Source organism: Triticum aestivum, chromosome 7A (assembly GCF_018294505.1).
Source record: "Triticum aestivum cultivar Chinese Spring chromosome 7A, IWGSC CS RefSeq v2.1, whole genome shotgun sequence".
NCBI classification, from domain to species: Eukaryota; Viridiplantae; Streptophyta; class Magnoliopsida; order Poales; family Poaceae; genus Triticum; species Triticum aestivum.
Window position 1 is genome coordinate 622626223 of NC_057812.1, and position 14790 is coordinate 622641012.

Genomic DNA, 14790 nt, shown 5'->3' on the forward strand with positions numbered 1-14790 from the left:
GCAAAAACATGCTTTCTCGAATTCACGTCGGCAACTTACATCAAATGCACGTGAATCAAAGGAAGTCACTTCTTTTATCCAAACATATACTTCATGAACGGGGCATGAAGTAAATGCTTTCAAAAGTTTCCAACACTAACTTAATGTTCAACAACATCATGGAGGAGATAAGAATGTTGTCAATGGGCTCAACAACAACTCATCAGAATTTCCATATCACTGGACTTCCACCATCGTGTGAACACGGTGATAGCATTGGTCAGCCCCAAAGATATAATGGTGTATGCTCGAGGGATCAACCACGAGTAAGACAACATTACGAACATCGTTGGTTCTGACTTGATTTGACGATAGCCCACACTCAAATCAAAGGATTGATAAGACAATAGGTCCAGCAACTGATCACAGGGACCAATCGATGAAGATATCATCTTTCTTCAATACACACTACACAAGAATATCCCTTTGGAACGAACTAAGTCAGGCAAGCTTTTATCTTCCAACCCTCCAAGTTATTGTTTAGCTTAACCAGCTAGCTCAGGGATATCTAACACCGATTCTTGGAGAGAAGGTGGTTCACAAGAAACCAACTTGATCACGAGCTCAACATAGCGGTCAGGTGACAACCTGGTAATACTTCTGAGAAGATATTCAGAAAATCACGAGCCACCGGTATGTTACTAAGCTCGAGAACAATCTTGCTTTTCAGGGCAAGACGATATGATCAATAGAGCAAGAATTTGAAATAATCCTAACCCATCGATCGAGGAGGGCACTGAGAACAAGGACTAGGTAGCATGATCAACCTTAGAATGATGATTCGAAAACCAACATACTAAGAATGAAATTATTATCCTTTAACTACCAAGCAACAGAGTTGCTAGCAGTATTGATTTCACACATCACAATTCATTTGTCGGTATTCCGGTTGCATCAACAAGAGGGCCGAGGAATGAACAGTGATGGCAAGAAGTATCACTGTACCAAGAGTTCATGGGATGGTGTGCAATTCCTATAATAATCTCGATATAAAATATGTAATACTCCAAGGTAGAGCAGAACCAAAAGCTGGATTGGCATTTGATCTGCGGAATACAACTACTTTGACCCAATCCTAGATATGGATGAGGTACTGGAGTTTGTTTCTCCTAGTCATTCTGCAATAGAATGGCTTGACGGATCACAAGAGTAATAGGCATCGATAAACGAATGCATGCATACTCTTGATATCAATTGATAGACGAGGGTCAGAATGCAACTAAAGAGAACAACTCAAAGGAACATATAACTTTCTGAGTTGTGGATGCATAGATTAGTATGTCGAACCAAGTTCAACATATTTCTTCCGGATAACCCATGCAGAAAGGTAAAACTGGCAGAGTCACGATTTATGAATGGAGAACTCCTCAAGAGTACTCTAATTATGATCTTTTGATCCAATAAACATCTGCCATAAGCGGTTCATAGTATTTGGAAGAAGGAAATACCACGGACCTCGAGGACTATCACAAAGTTACTAATATCCTGAAGGAATTAGCAAACACTATCAACATGAAGTAAGTAGAGTGAATCTCGGGTTCAAAACCCAAGGAGTAGAATACCTACTACTAAGTGGCATCACGGGATGCTTTCGAGAATAAAAGCCAGAATCATCACACTGGGACACAAAACATGGCTAGACTACTAGATGATCCCCTGAGACACCTAGGGTCATAGTAATAACTCTAACATAAAGGTTGAGGCAGTAGAGTACCTCAACTCAACAATTTGTGTGATTAATCTGACCAAAGGCACATCGGAAACAGGAGGAAGGGATTTGCAAATGCATCAGACTGTTTGGAAACCTGGGATGACTCGGACAGCATAACGGCTGTAAATGCTCAGAAAAGATTTGAGACATTCACAAAAATGGTGGCATAACCACTCAGAAGCACAATATCACGGTTTCGAGATCAACAGTTAACATACGGAAGTAGTAGGAGCTGAACTAAGGCTTGAATCAACAATCTTATAAGTCTACGGATTAGTAATACGTGATCCTGATAGAAAGATGAGAAGACCTAGTTCCTTAACCCCGTAGGAAAGATAAGATGACTCAGATCAGAAGGGCATAAGGTATAAGGAGTAAAAAGAGCCTTACGTTCCATCCCACAATCAATTCCCTTATATAACTAAAGCATTTCTAGACTCAACTTCGACCAGTTTGGCTTGGTAATCCTACAGGCAGTCAAGCTCTAATACCAACGCTGTCAGGACCCCGACTCGATGTCACATCGATCTAGCCGGTAACACTTCATATCACTTTGCGGCCTCACGCACGGTGTTCCCACGGGTGTCGCCTTACCTTTGCCCGGGACCGTTTGCGCCTTTTGGCTCACGTATATGATAGTGTCGCTAGCATCCATATGATAAAGAGCCCGGGCTGACATGACTAGTCGTAAACCCAAAGTGGCACAGACTTACAGGGACAGGCATCCATGACCCAGCTTCGAACGTGTCGGTCATCAACAAGTGGGTCCGGGCTGTAGCACTGGGCTAGCAGGACTCCGGTAAACCGGGCTGTAGCGGGCTAACAGGACTCCGATACTCAAAGCGTGACATTTCCCCGAAGGGACAGACACAGGAACGAAGAAGGACACATGCCGGCCAGCCTAAGTGTTCCAGAGCAGTAGCAAGCTACCATGGCTCAGCGGTAACACTAGGAGACATTTCCCGGTAAGAGAGGCTACTAAAGATAAACAACTAGATAGTCAGATCCCACACATACCAAGCATTTCAATCACACACACAATATGCTCGATATGTGCAAATACAACGAAGCATCACAACATGACTCTACGACACAGGTACTTTATTCATTAGGCTCCGAGGAGCGAGATATTACAAACATGGGTCTCATGACCCAACAATCAGAGCATACAAATCAAAGCACAAGCGGAAGCTATCATGTCTGGGTACAGACATCTATAACTGAAAAAGGCTGAGAAGCCTGACTATCTACCAGATCCTGCCGGGGCACAAGATCGTAGCTGAGGTAACAAGCTAAACGTCGAAGACCACGCGGAAATACTAGTGAGACTTAAGTCTCTCTGCAAAAACATAAAATAGGCAAACGTGAGTACAAATGTACCCAGCAAGACTTACATCAGAACTATCTACATATGCATCATTATCAACAAAGGGATGGTGGGGTTTAACTGCAGCAAGCCAGCTTTGACTCGGTGGCTATCCTGAACTACGACTGCGAGTAACTTTTTGAGGTGGCGCACACGAGTCCACATATTCACCATATCAATACACCACTATGGATCCTCTCCCGTCTCCCTACGAGAACGCCATCCATAGCACTCACGCTTATCTTGCGTATTTTAGAGTATCCACTTTCACTTGTCTATGAACTGATATAAGCAACCCAGAAGTCCTTTACCGCGGACACGGCTATTCGAATAGATGATATTAACCCTGCAGGGGTGTACTTCTTCATACATGTTTCCACCACTTAGCGTCTGCACACGACATGTGCTCGGCAGACTTCAAGCGAAAGCCGACGTGGGTGTAGACCACGACCTACCTAAACACTCAAGTCTCTAGTCCAGGTTTATCGCCTATTCGGGTTCCATCCATGAGGAGATCCGGCCGGAGTTTCGCTCACAGCCCCAAACGATGTGAACAGGGTTCCGTGACACCAAACAGGCGCCCGGTATACCCGGCCACGTGCCTACCGCATCACAGCCCACCCCTACGGTCAGCGCTGTCCACGGCCTCCAGCATACTACAAACACCAGAAACTACTTGCAACTCCTAGACAGAGGACAAGGGTGAATAAGAAGTCGAGCAGGGTCATATTTCAGGGCCCAATGTATGGTAGTAGCTGAATCATGGATCACAAACACAGAACTCAGTTCCTGAGGACGGCTGCAATGAGACAACCCACCATGTACTCCTACATGGCCTCTCACCGCTACCTTTACCAAATCGTGTTCACACACTTAGCTCTCACACAGTAGGACATGTTCACACGCCTCTGATTCATCCCCGATGAATCAGACCTGACTCAACTCTAAGCAGTAGCAGGCATGACAAACAAACATGAATGAGTAGGCACATCAGGGCTCAAACAACTCCTACTCATGCTAGTGGGTTTCATCTATTTACTGTGGAATGACAGGTCATGCAGAGGATAAATGGGTTCAGCTACCGCAGCGAGTAACGATATGTCGTTGTTGTCCTAATGCAGTAAAAGAGAGCAGGAGCGAGAGAGTAGGATTGTATCGGAATGAACAAGGGGGTTTTGCTTGCCTGGCACTTCTGAAGATAACATTGGGTCTTCATCAGTGTCAACGATCACATCATCGGTATCACGTCTATCGAGAGGGGACAAATACCGGCAACACAGGAAGGAACACAATCAATGCAATGCACAACATGATGCATGATCATGACATGGCAAAATGAATGTGTTTTGGGCTAATGCAACTAGCAACAGATTAAATGAAGTTGGTTTGAATATAAAATTCAAATTCAAACTCCATATGTGATTATTCAAATGCCATTTATATGATTTGTGCTAAACAGCATCTATAAGTTGTTCTAACATGCATGAAAATGGTACAGATGGATTCCTTGAATTTTTCTGATAATTTTTCATATATAAATTATTTAATTTGGAGTTACGGTTAATTTTCTATGATTTATTGAAGTTTTAGGCATTTTCTGGAATTTCCTGAATATAATTAAATCCAGAAAATACTTTATGACATCAGCAGTGCGTCATGCTTGCATCAGCAAGTCAACAGGGCTGCCCCGGGTCAAACCTGACCAGGGGGTCCCATTAGTCAGCGTCACAGGTTAACAGGGGGGTTTATTTTAGTTTAATTAAGGATTAGGGCACTAGGGCCCACATGTCAGTGGCTCTGGGGTTAGATTAGGTGGTGATTAGCTTAGGCTAATCACCTGATAGCGGGGGCCCACCTGTCAGTGTCAGCAGAGGGGGTAGTTAAGATAAAATAATTAAACTAATTAACAGGGGGGGCTGGCCCCACCTGTCATCGACCCAGAGAGGGGGGGGGGTCCCGCCGTGGTCAACGTGGTCAGACCCACCGGCGGCTTGACGCCGGCGAGGCCAGACGCGGTGGTGCGCGTCGGAAACCAGCTACAGGGGCTCTTTTGGCACGCAGGGAGCAACTACGGGGAGAGGGTGGAGTGGCGCATCCAACGGTGGTGGTGGCGGAGGCTGGGGTGGCCGGAGCTGCCGGCGGCGACCTCTTTTGCGGCTGCCGGAGCTCGGGTGTTCGCGGGACCGGCGCTGCGGTGTGCAAACAAGACGGTGGTCGCGCTAGTTTTACTCTACGGGACGCAACGAGTGCAACGGACGCAGGCGTGGGACCAAAAGGTCACCGGAGCTTCACCGGCGACGAGCCCGTGCGGCGGAGCGTCTCGGCTCCGGTAGAGGGGGCGGCTAGAGCTCGAAATCGAGCTTGGGGTTAGGGGGAAACGGAGCAGGGACTCACGGGGATCGTGCAGGGAGGGTCAGCGAGCTCGGGGGCGCGCCGGAGTGGCCGAATTCGACGGAGAAGATCCTCGGCGGCCGGCGAGGGGGAAAACGTCGGGGGCGGCGTTCCGGGGCTCTTCTGGTCGCGTGAGACGACGAGGAGGACGAGGGAGGACTTGCGGAGCTCTGGGAGGCGTCGGGGAGGCGAGAGGGGGATGGTGGCCGCGGCGAACGGCGTCGGTGGCGACGGCTGTGTTCGGGTTCGGGCGAGAGAGAAAGAGCAGAGGGGCGGGGCCTCGAGGAAGAGTGAGAGGGGTCCGAGGGGGCTGCGTGGCGTCGCGGGAGGGAACCAGGGGAGGAGGAGGCAGCCAGGCAGGGAGGAGGTGGCCGGGGCGCGTGGCCGCGCGCGCCGGGCGCGTGCCCGCGTCCTTCTGGCGAGGGAAGAAGACGACAGGGGGGGTAGCGGTGGCGGGCTGGGCCAGCGGGAGGAGCTGGGCCGGGCAGGTAAGCAGGTAAGTGGCCCAGGTGGCCGTCTCCCTTTTTATTTTTGCTCTGTTTTATTTTTTAATCATTGTTTTCTATTTGTTTCAATCTGTTTTGATTTAGTTCAAACACTAAATCATTTTTGTTTCTTCCAATAATTTTTGCAGGGACTGAAAGCAATATTCTAGAGCCCCTCACAAAATATCAGAATTATTGAAGCATTAAAAATATATATAACATATATTTGCTCCAACTCAAATACAATATATATTAGTTCAAAGATCCAAAATGACATGGAAAAATGTGCATCACCTCTGGTTACTGTTTCCAGCATTTTTCCAAAGATGATGAACATTTTTGAAAGCCACTTGGATTGACTGAAAATATTTTAGGTGAACCTGGTGAATTCTTAAAATGCTAGGGTTTGGACAATCCCCATTTCAACTTTCTGTAAAAGTAAACATGATGCATCACCAAAGGCTAGTACTAGTGCAATGCCAGAAGCTAGGGATGTGACAAATATCTTTGCAAATGGCCGATAAATCAAGTGCTATATCTGTCGGTATTTGTGAGAATGTGCCTGTTGTGGTTGCAAACGTTACTATTTTAATGGACTTTGTTATTCTTGATATTCCCAAGGACGATAGTATGTCTATTATTCTTGGTAGACCCTTTTTGAATACTGCAGGAGCTATTATTTATTGCAACAAAGGCAATGTCACTTTTCATGTTAATGGTAATGAGCATACGGTACTTCCCGAGGAAACAACCTCAAGTCCACAGTATTAACTCTATTGGAAAAACTTCAACGGTTACTATTGGAGGTTTTGAATTTCCTCTTCCTACTGTCAAGAAGAACTATGATATTCTTATTGTTGGGGATGTGCATATCCCTGTTGAGGTAACCTAGTGTTATTCGAAAATTCTCCGGTTTCATGTTATTCGAAAAGAATTTGTTAGCAAGACTTCATCAACCTTGTTAGTGGATTCCTTTTGATGAGCATGAGATGGATGAAGTTAGAAAGCACAACCCTCTATACCCTCTTTTTACTTTCTGTTATTTGGATTAAATAAAGCAAAAATAGTATTATTTTTTTGCCTGTTTTCTGAATTATCCTTGCAATAAAAACATACCCCGAAAATAAAAGTTCTCCAAATGTCCTGAAAATTTAATATGATTTTTTCTAGAATATTTAAGAATTATTGGCACTGAGAACACACCTGGGGGACCCACCACCTGGCCACGAGTGTCCAGGGCGCGCCCACCCCCCTGGGGCGCCCCCCCCCCCCTCCACTTATTCTTGCACCCACACACTTCGTCTTCCTCCAGAAAAAATCCTCCACCAGCTCAAACCCGAGTTCTAGCTCATCTTGCTGCCATTTTCGATCTCCTTGCTCAAAGCTCCATTCACAAAACTGCTTTGGGGATTGTTCTTTGGTATGTGACTCCTCCAATGGTCCAATTAGTTTTTGTTCTAGTGCTTTATTTATTGCAATTTTTTGCTGCTTAGGTGACCCTGTTCTTGAGCTTGCATGTCAAATTTATGTGGTCAAAAGTAGTTTTAATGCATGATATGGCCTCTAGGCACTTGTGGGAGAAGTTGCTATCAATCTTGTTGAGTTTGGTTCACTTTTATTTTAAGTCACTAAAAATTTTAAAAAAAATTCAGAGGAAGAAATATGTTTAGAAAAATGTACCAAGGTGGTTCCTCAAGGAAGCAAGGCCCAAGGCCCGCGATACGTGAGCCGGACAATGAACTACCAAGGGAAGCTCAAGTGCGGCCCTGTGAATGGCCATCAGAGGATTTCATGGTCCAAGCAGGCATCAAGGATGAATTTGATGCATATGTGTGTAATGCTGATCTTGAGAGCTTCGTGCCAGATAAGTGCCAGCAATACCTCTATCTAACTGATTCATTTGTGAGAAGGTTTAAATTTACATCCTCGCACAATTCTCACACTATCCTATTTGATCTTTATGATAAATCATATACCATGGACCTAGAAGATTTTAATACTACTTGTAAACTCCTGCATTGGGGCAATTTAGTGAACCTCGCAAACCTGAATCTAAACACTTTCTTGCTAGTATTACTGTGGGGGAATCTAGGGAGATTACACAAGCTACCATAGGGAGCATTCATTTCCCTTCCATATATTATTTTGCTCTCTTCATTGGTAGATGCATTAATGGTAAAGATGAGGCTTGTCACATGTGTGTTCCAGATATTAGTGTCCTAAAGAGTGCGGTATTAGGTGATAAACAATATAATTTTGGGGCTATTGTTGCATGTAGGTTGCATAACAATGGTATAAGTGGAGATTTGTTTGGTGGAATTTATGCAACTCGTGTAGCTAACTATCTTGATATACCCATATGTGGAAATGATATTGAGTTGCCTCTTGCTTACCTAGATTATAATGCCATGGTTCGCCATCAGTTTGTTGAGAGGAACGGTCAGTTCCTCCAGTACCGACTAATCTTTGACAGACGGCGCACCGTCCATGTTGCTCTCCCTGCTCCTTCTTTCTTTGACTTTCAGGAAAAAGGAGATATGTCATAACCAGGGAGGAGAGGAACGAGTACGAGAGGAGGACGGAGGCAACTCGCCTCCAAGTTGCAGCTCGTCAGGCAGTAGCTGTTGCATCTCAGTACGACCCCAGCTACAACTTTGGATATCCACCAGGCCAGCAGTGGCCCTAGACCAACTTAGGCCAAAAGCCTAAGCTTGGGGGAGTACGTATCTCTCACCGACATTACATTCATGTTCACACACTCATTTTAGTTGTTGGTGCTCATACTTTTTCATTGAAATATCCATGCTAGTTTATTTTCTTTTCCAGCATTCTTCTTGCATGTTTGGAAAACCTTAAGAAAAACACACAAAAATTAGTTGTAGCTTTTAGCTAGTTCACTTTCCATGCATGTAGTAGTAATAATGAAAAGAAAACCCAAAAATATTTCTCGTTCTTCTTTTGCTTGTTGGGAGCTTTCCCGTGTAAATAGTTTTGTTTCTTTTCTTTTCTTTGGGGGTCGAGAGGAGAAGACCATGATGAAAAAGCTAAGTGGCTCTCATATGCATTATTGTTGATCTAACAGAGAGCCCATATTACCTTGTCTTCTCCCTTGTGTTGAATGCTTGCAGGTTCCAACTTAGTCCAATGCACGTGCACTATTACTATTATCCACACCGTTCGGTCGTGCAAGTGAAAGGCAATAATGACGATATATGATGGACTGATTGAGATGAGAAAAGCTGGTATGAACTCAACCTATCTTATTTTTGTAAATATGATTAGTTCATCGTTCCTGATTCAGCCTGTTATGAATGAAACATGTTTGCAATGATAATTAGGGATTATAGTTGCTCATGCCATGCTTAATTAGCTAGGAGTTTATAATGGTTTACCTTGCGTGCCAACATGTTATTAAAATGGTTGTGATGTGGTATGATAGGGTGGTATCCTCCTTTAAACGATTCAAGTGGCTTGACTTGACACATGTTCACGCATGTAGTTGAAACAAAATCAACATAGCCTCCACGATATTTATGTTCATGGCGAACTATATCCTACTCATGCTTGCACTCGGTGTTGATTAATTTTAATGCATGTTCATGACTGTTGTCGCTCTCCAGCTGGTCGCTTCCCAGTCTCTTTCTAGCCTTCACTTGTACTAAGCGGGAATACTTCTTGTGCATCTACTTCCATAAACCCCAAAGTTATTCCATATGAGTCCACCATACCTTCCTATATGCGGTATCTACCTGCCGTTCCAAGTAAATTTGTATGTGCCAAACTCTAAACCTTCAAATGAAATTCTGTTTTGTATGCTCAAATAGCTCATGTATCAACTAGGGTTGTCTATATCTTCCATACTAGGTGGGTTATTCTCAATAGGAGTTGACTCCGCTCCTCATTCACAAGAAAATGGCTGGTAACCGGGATGCCCAGTCCCATGCTTAAATTAAAATAATTGCAAACAAAACTCCCCCAGGATTGTTGTTAGTTGGAGGCACCCGTTGTTTCGGACAAGCCATGGATTGATGTTTGTTGGTGGTGGGGGAGTATAAATTTTACCATTCTGTTTGGGAACCGCCTATAATGTGTGTAGCATGGAAGATATCGAGATCTCTCGGTTGTTATGTTGATAATGAAAGTATACCACTCAAAATATTATTCATCTCTATTTTAAAATCGAGCTCTGGCACCTCTACAAATCACTGCTTCCCTCTACGAAGGGCCTATCTATTTACTTTTATGTTGAGTCATCATACTCTTATTAAAGAGCAACAGTTGGAGAGCACCGCTGTCATTTGCATGCATTACTATTAGTTTACATTGAGTATGACTGTGACTGGATCTCTTTTACCATGAATTACAATGTTTGGTCAGTCCTTGAACTTCAAAGGTGCTCTGCATTTATGTTTTGCAGTCTCAGAAAAGGCTAGCGAGATACCATCTTGTTATATCATATTATGATTGTTTTGAGAAAGTGTTGTCATCCGAGGTTTACTATTATTGCTCACTAGTTGATTATGCCATTGATATGAGTAAACATGAGACCTAAATGTTATTGTGAATATGGTTAATTCATAATCTTTGCTGGAAACTTGAATGATGGCTCTACATATTTACAACAACAACACCAAACAGAGTTTGTAAAAGTTTTTCTTTATCACTTTCAGTTTGTCAACTGAATTGCTTGAGGACAAGCAAAGGTTTAAGCTTGGGGGAGTTGATACGTCTCCATCGTATCTACTTTTCCAAACACTTTTGACCTTGTTTTGGACTCTAACTTGCATGATTCGAATGGAACTAACCCGGACTGATGTTGTTTTCAGTAGAATTGCCATGGTGTTATTTTTGTGCAGAAATAAAAGTTCTCGCAATGACCTGAAACTTCACGAAGAATATTTTTGGAATATATAAAAAATACTGGCGAAAGAATCAACGTCAGGGGGGCCACACCCTGTCCACAAGGGTGGGGGGAGCGCCCATCCCCCTGGGACGCGCCCCCTATCTCGTGGGCCCCCTGAGGCTCCACCGACCTCAACTCCAACTCTATATATTCACATTCAGGGAGAAAAAAATCAGAGAGAAGGATTCATCGCATTTTACGATACGGAGCTGCCGCCAAGCCCTAATCTCTCTCGGGAGGGCTGTTCTGGAGTCCATTCGGGGCTTCGGAGAGGGGAATCCATCGCCATCGTCATCATCAAACCTTCCTCCATCACCAATTTCATGATGCTCATCGTCGTGCATGAGTAATTCCATCGTAGGCTTGCTGGACGGTGATGGGTTGGATGAGATTTATCATGTAATCGAGTTAGTTTTGTTAGGGTTTGATCCCTAGTATCCATTATGTTCTGAGATTGATGTTGCTATGACTTTGCTATGCTTAATGCTTGTCACTAGGGCCCGAGTGCCATGATTTCATATCCGAACCTATTATGTTTCCATGAATATATGTGAGTTCTTGATCCTATTTTGCAAGTCAATAGTCACCTACTATGAGTTATGATCTGGTAACCCCGAAGTGACAATAATCGAGACCACTCCGGGTGAAGGCTATAGTTTGAGGAGTTCATGTATTCACTAAGTGTTAATGCTTTGTTCCGGTACTCTATTAAAAGGAGGCCTTAATATCCCTTAGTTTCTGATAGGACCCTGCTGCCACGGGAGGGTAGGACAAAAGATGTCATGCAAGTTCTTTTCCATAAGCACGTATGACTATATTCGGAATACATGCCTACATTACATTGATGAACTGGATCTAGTTCTGTGTCACCCTATGTTATAACTGTTACATGAGGAATCGCATCCGACACAATTATCCATCACTGATCCAATGCCTACGAGCTTTTCACATATTGATCTTTGCTTAGGTACTTTACCGTTGCTACTGTTACAATCACTACAAAACCAACACTATTACTTTTGCCACTGCTACCGTTACTTCCATATTACTTTGCTACTAAATACTTTGTTGTAGATATTAAGTCTTTCAGGTGAGGTTGAATTGACAACTCAACTATTAATACTTGAGAATATTCTTTGGCTCCCCTTGTGTCGAAACAATAAATTTGGGTTGAATACTCTACCCTCGAAAACTGTTGTGATCCCCTATACTTGTGGGTTATCAGGGGCGCGCAAGCGCACCCACTGGGTGTAGCCTCCGAGTGAGGAGGGGGGTTCCCCACGGAAATGATCATGCAAAAGACAAAGTTAGTCCATGCAGGTATATCGAATGTTTGCTTTTAGCATTGCAAGTTTTATGCGGAGGGTGCCGACTCGCTTTCGTCCGAGCCCCCTTAATATTTTTCGTGTTCCCTCCGCTCTTTGGCTTGTGCTCTCACTTGCCGGACAGCCGCCCTGCTGTCTGTGGCTGAGAGTGGGCCGAGAAGTGGAGTGTATAGTACTCAGACTCTGGGGGCAGATTCGACCAAGGAGATACTTGTAAAGGAAATGGCCGGGTTGCCCGAACCATTTTTATTCCTGGACGTTTTTCGCGTGGGTGGCCTCCAGCATTCGCTCTTGCTAGCCGGACAGCCGCTCTATGGTCTGTGACTAAGAGTGGGCCTTAGGTACCGCTCACGCTACTAAGCCATTTGCGAGAACAAACGTCTCAGGCCAAGCGGCCAGCCCCCGGGCCAACTCTGGCTGGCGCCGGGCGAACAGTGATGCAACTATAATAAAATGTGGAGATAGCCCCCCGAGCATCACTTGAGGTTATCCATGTTTTCGCGGTGCAAAAATATGCGGGTGATGAGCTCACATTGATTTTCGTGTAGTTGAGGTGGAGATTGCCGAAGACAGCCGGCGCGGCGCGGCCCTCGCGGAGCGTGCTGGCACACCCGCTAGGTGAAGCCTTCGAGCCTCCGGGTGCTCGAAGGGGTCCCGGCCGGTCAGGCTCGACCGGCCAGGCGTCGAGGCATCTAGCAGCGCCTTTTTTCTTCTTTCTTCTCTTCTGTCGGCTGCTGGCAGCTGGACAAAACTCTTCTCTTGTCTCTTGTTTTTGTTTCTTGCAATCTTCCGTGGGGGTGCGCCAGCGCACCCACTAGGTGTAGCCCTCGAGATTCGGGGTGACTGTTGAGCAGTCGGGACGGATCTTCCGGCAACTTCTTTATCTTCTTCCTCATGGGGCTGCGACAACGCACTCGCTGGGTGTAGCCCTCGAGATTCGGGCCGGCTGCTGAGCAGTCGGGCCGGATCTCCCGGCAACTACTTTGTCTTATTCTTCGCGGTGGCGCGTCAGCGCACCCGCTGGGTGTAGCCCCCGAGATTCGAGCCGGCTGTTGAGCAGTCGGGCCGGATCTCCCGGCAACTACTTTGTTTTCTTCTTGGCGGGGGCGCTTCAGCGCACCCGCTGGGTGTAGCCCTCAAGATTCGGGTTGGCTGCTGAGCAGTCGGGCTAGGTCTCCTGACAACTACTTTGTCTTCTTTTTCATGGGGGCGCGTCGGCACACCCGCTGGGTGTAGGCCCCGAGATTCGAGCCGGCTGCTGAGTAGTCGAGCTAGGTCTCCCGGCAACTACTTTGTCTTCTTCTTCGCGGGGGCGCGCCAGCGCACACGCTGGGTGTAGCCCCCGAGATTCGGGTCGGCTGCTGAGCAGTGAGGCCGGGTCTCCCGGCAACTACTTTGTCTTCTTCTTCGCGGGGGCGCGTCAGCACACCCGCTGGGTGTAGCCCCCGAGCCTCCGGGCGCTCGAGGAGGGTCCAGCCGGTCGGGCTTGACCAACCAGGGGGCGAGCGGGATGCGGCCGAGCCAGCTAGGACAGCCGGCCAGGCGACGAGGCATCTGGCAGCGCCCTTTTTCTTCTTTCATCTCTTCTGCCGGCTGCGGGCAGCCAGATGCATTTTTTTAGCCGGACGCTTCTTTTTTCATCGGCTGGCAGGCAGTCGGCCTCTTCTTTTCTTTTTTCTTTCTTCAGCCGGCCATTCGGCAGACGGCCCTTTTCTTCTCTTTTACGAATACTCTTTCCATCCTGCCCTTTCTCTCCTTTCGAATAGCCGGCTGGGGCGTGATCCGGCGGGGGAGCCACAGCGCGCGCGAAGCCGGCTGGTAGCAAGCTGGCTGCGGGAGCAGTCGGGCGTGGCGAGGCCGTCCGGCGCAGGAGCCACGGTGCTGTGTGAGGCGGCAGGGAGCCGCAGCCAGCGCAGCGGGCAACACGACAGCATGGTCGGGTGGAGGCGAACGCGCGCGGCCGAGCAGACGCGGGGAGGCATCGGGGCACCGCAGCCGGTGCAGCGGGACTGAGCAAGCGGCCTCGGGCGCGGGGGAGCTGGCGAAGGGCGGAGCCGGGTCCGGGGCAGCCCGCGACGGGCGGAGGAGCCGTCGGCGCGGGTGAGGGAGTCCTGGATTTGGGGGTCTCCGGACAGCCGACTGTTGAACTATGAAGATACAAGATTGAAGACTTCATCCCGTGTCCGAATGGGACTCTCCTTGGCGTGGAAGGCAAGCTAGGCAATACGGATATGTAGATCTCCTCCCTTGTAACCGACTCTATGTAACCCTAGCCCCCTCCGGTGTTTATATAAACCGGAGGGTTTAGTCCACAGGACAACATACAATCATACCATAGGCTAGCTTCTAGGGTTTAGCCTCTACGATCTCGTGGTAGATCAACTCTTGTAATACTCATATCATCAAGAACAATCAAGAAGGACGTAGGGTATTACCTCCATCAAGAGGGCCCGAAACTGGGTAAACATCGTGTCCCCTGCCTCCTGTTACCATCCGCCTTAGACGCACAGTTCGGGACCCCCTACCCGAGATCCGCCGGTTTTGACACCGACATTGGTGCTTTCATTGAG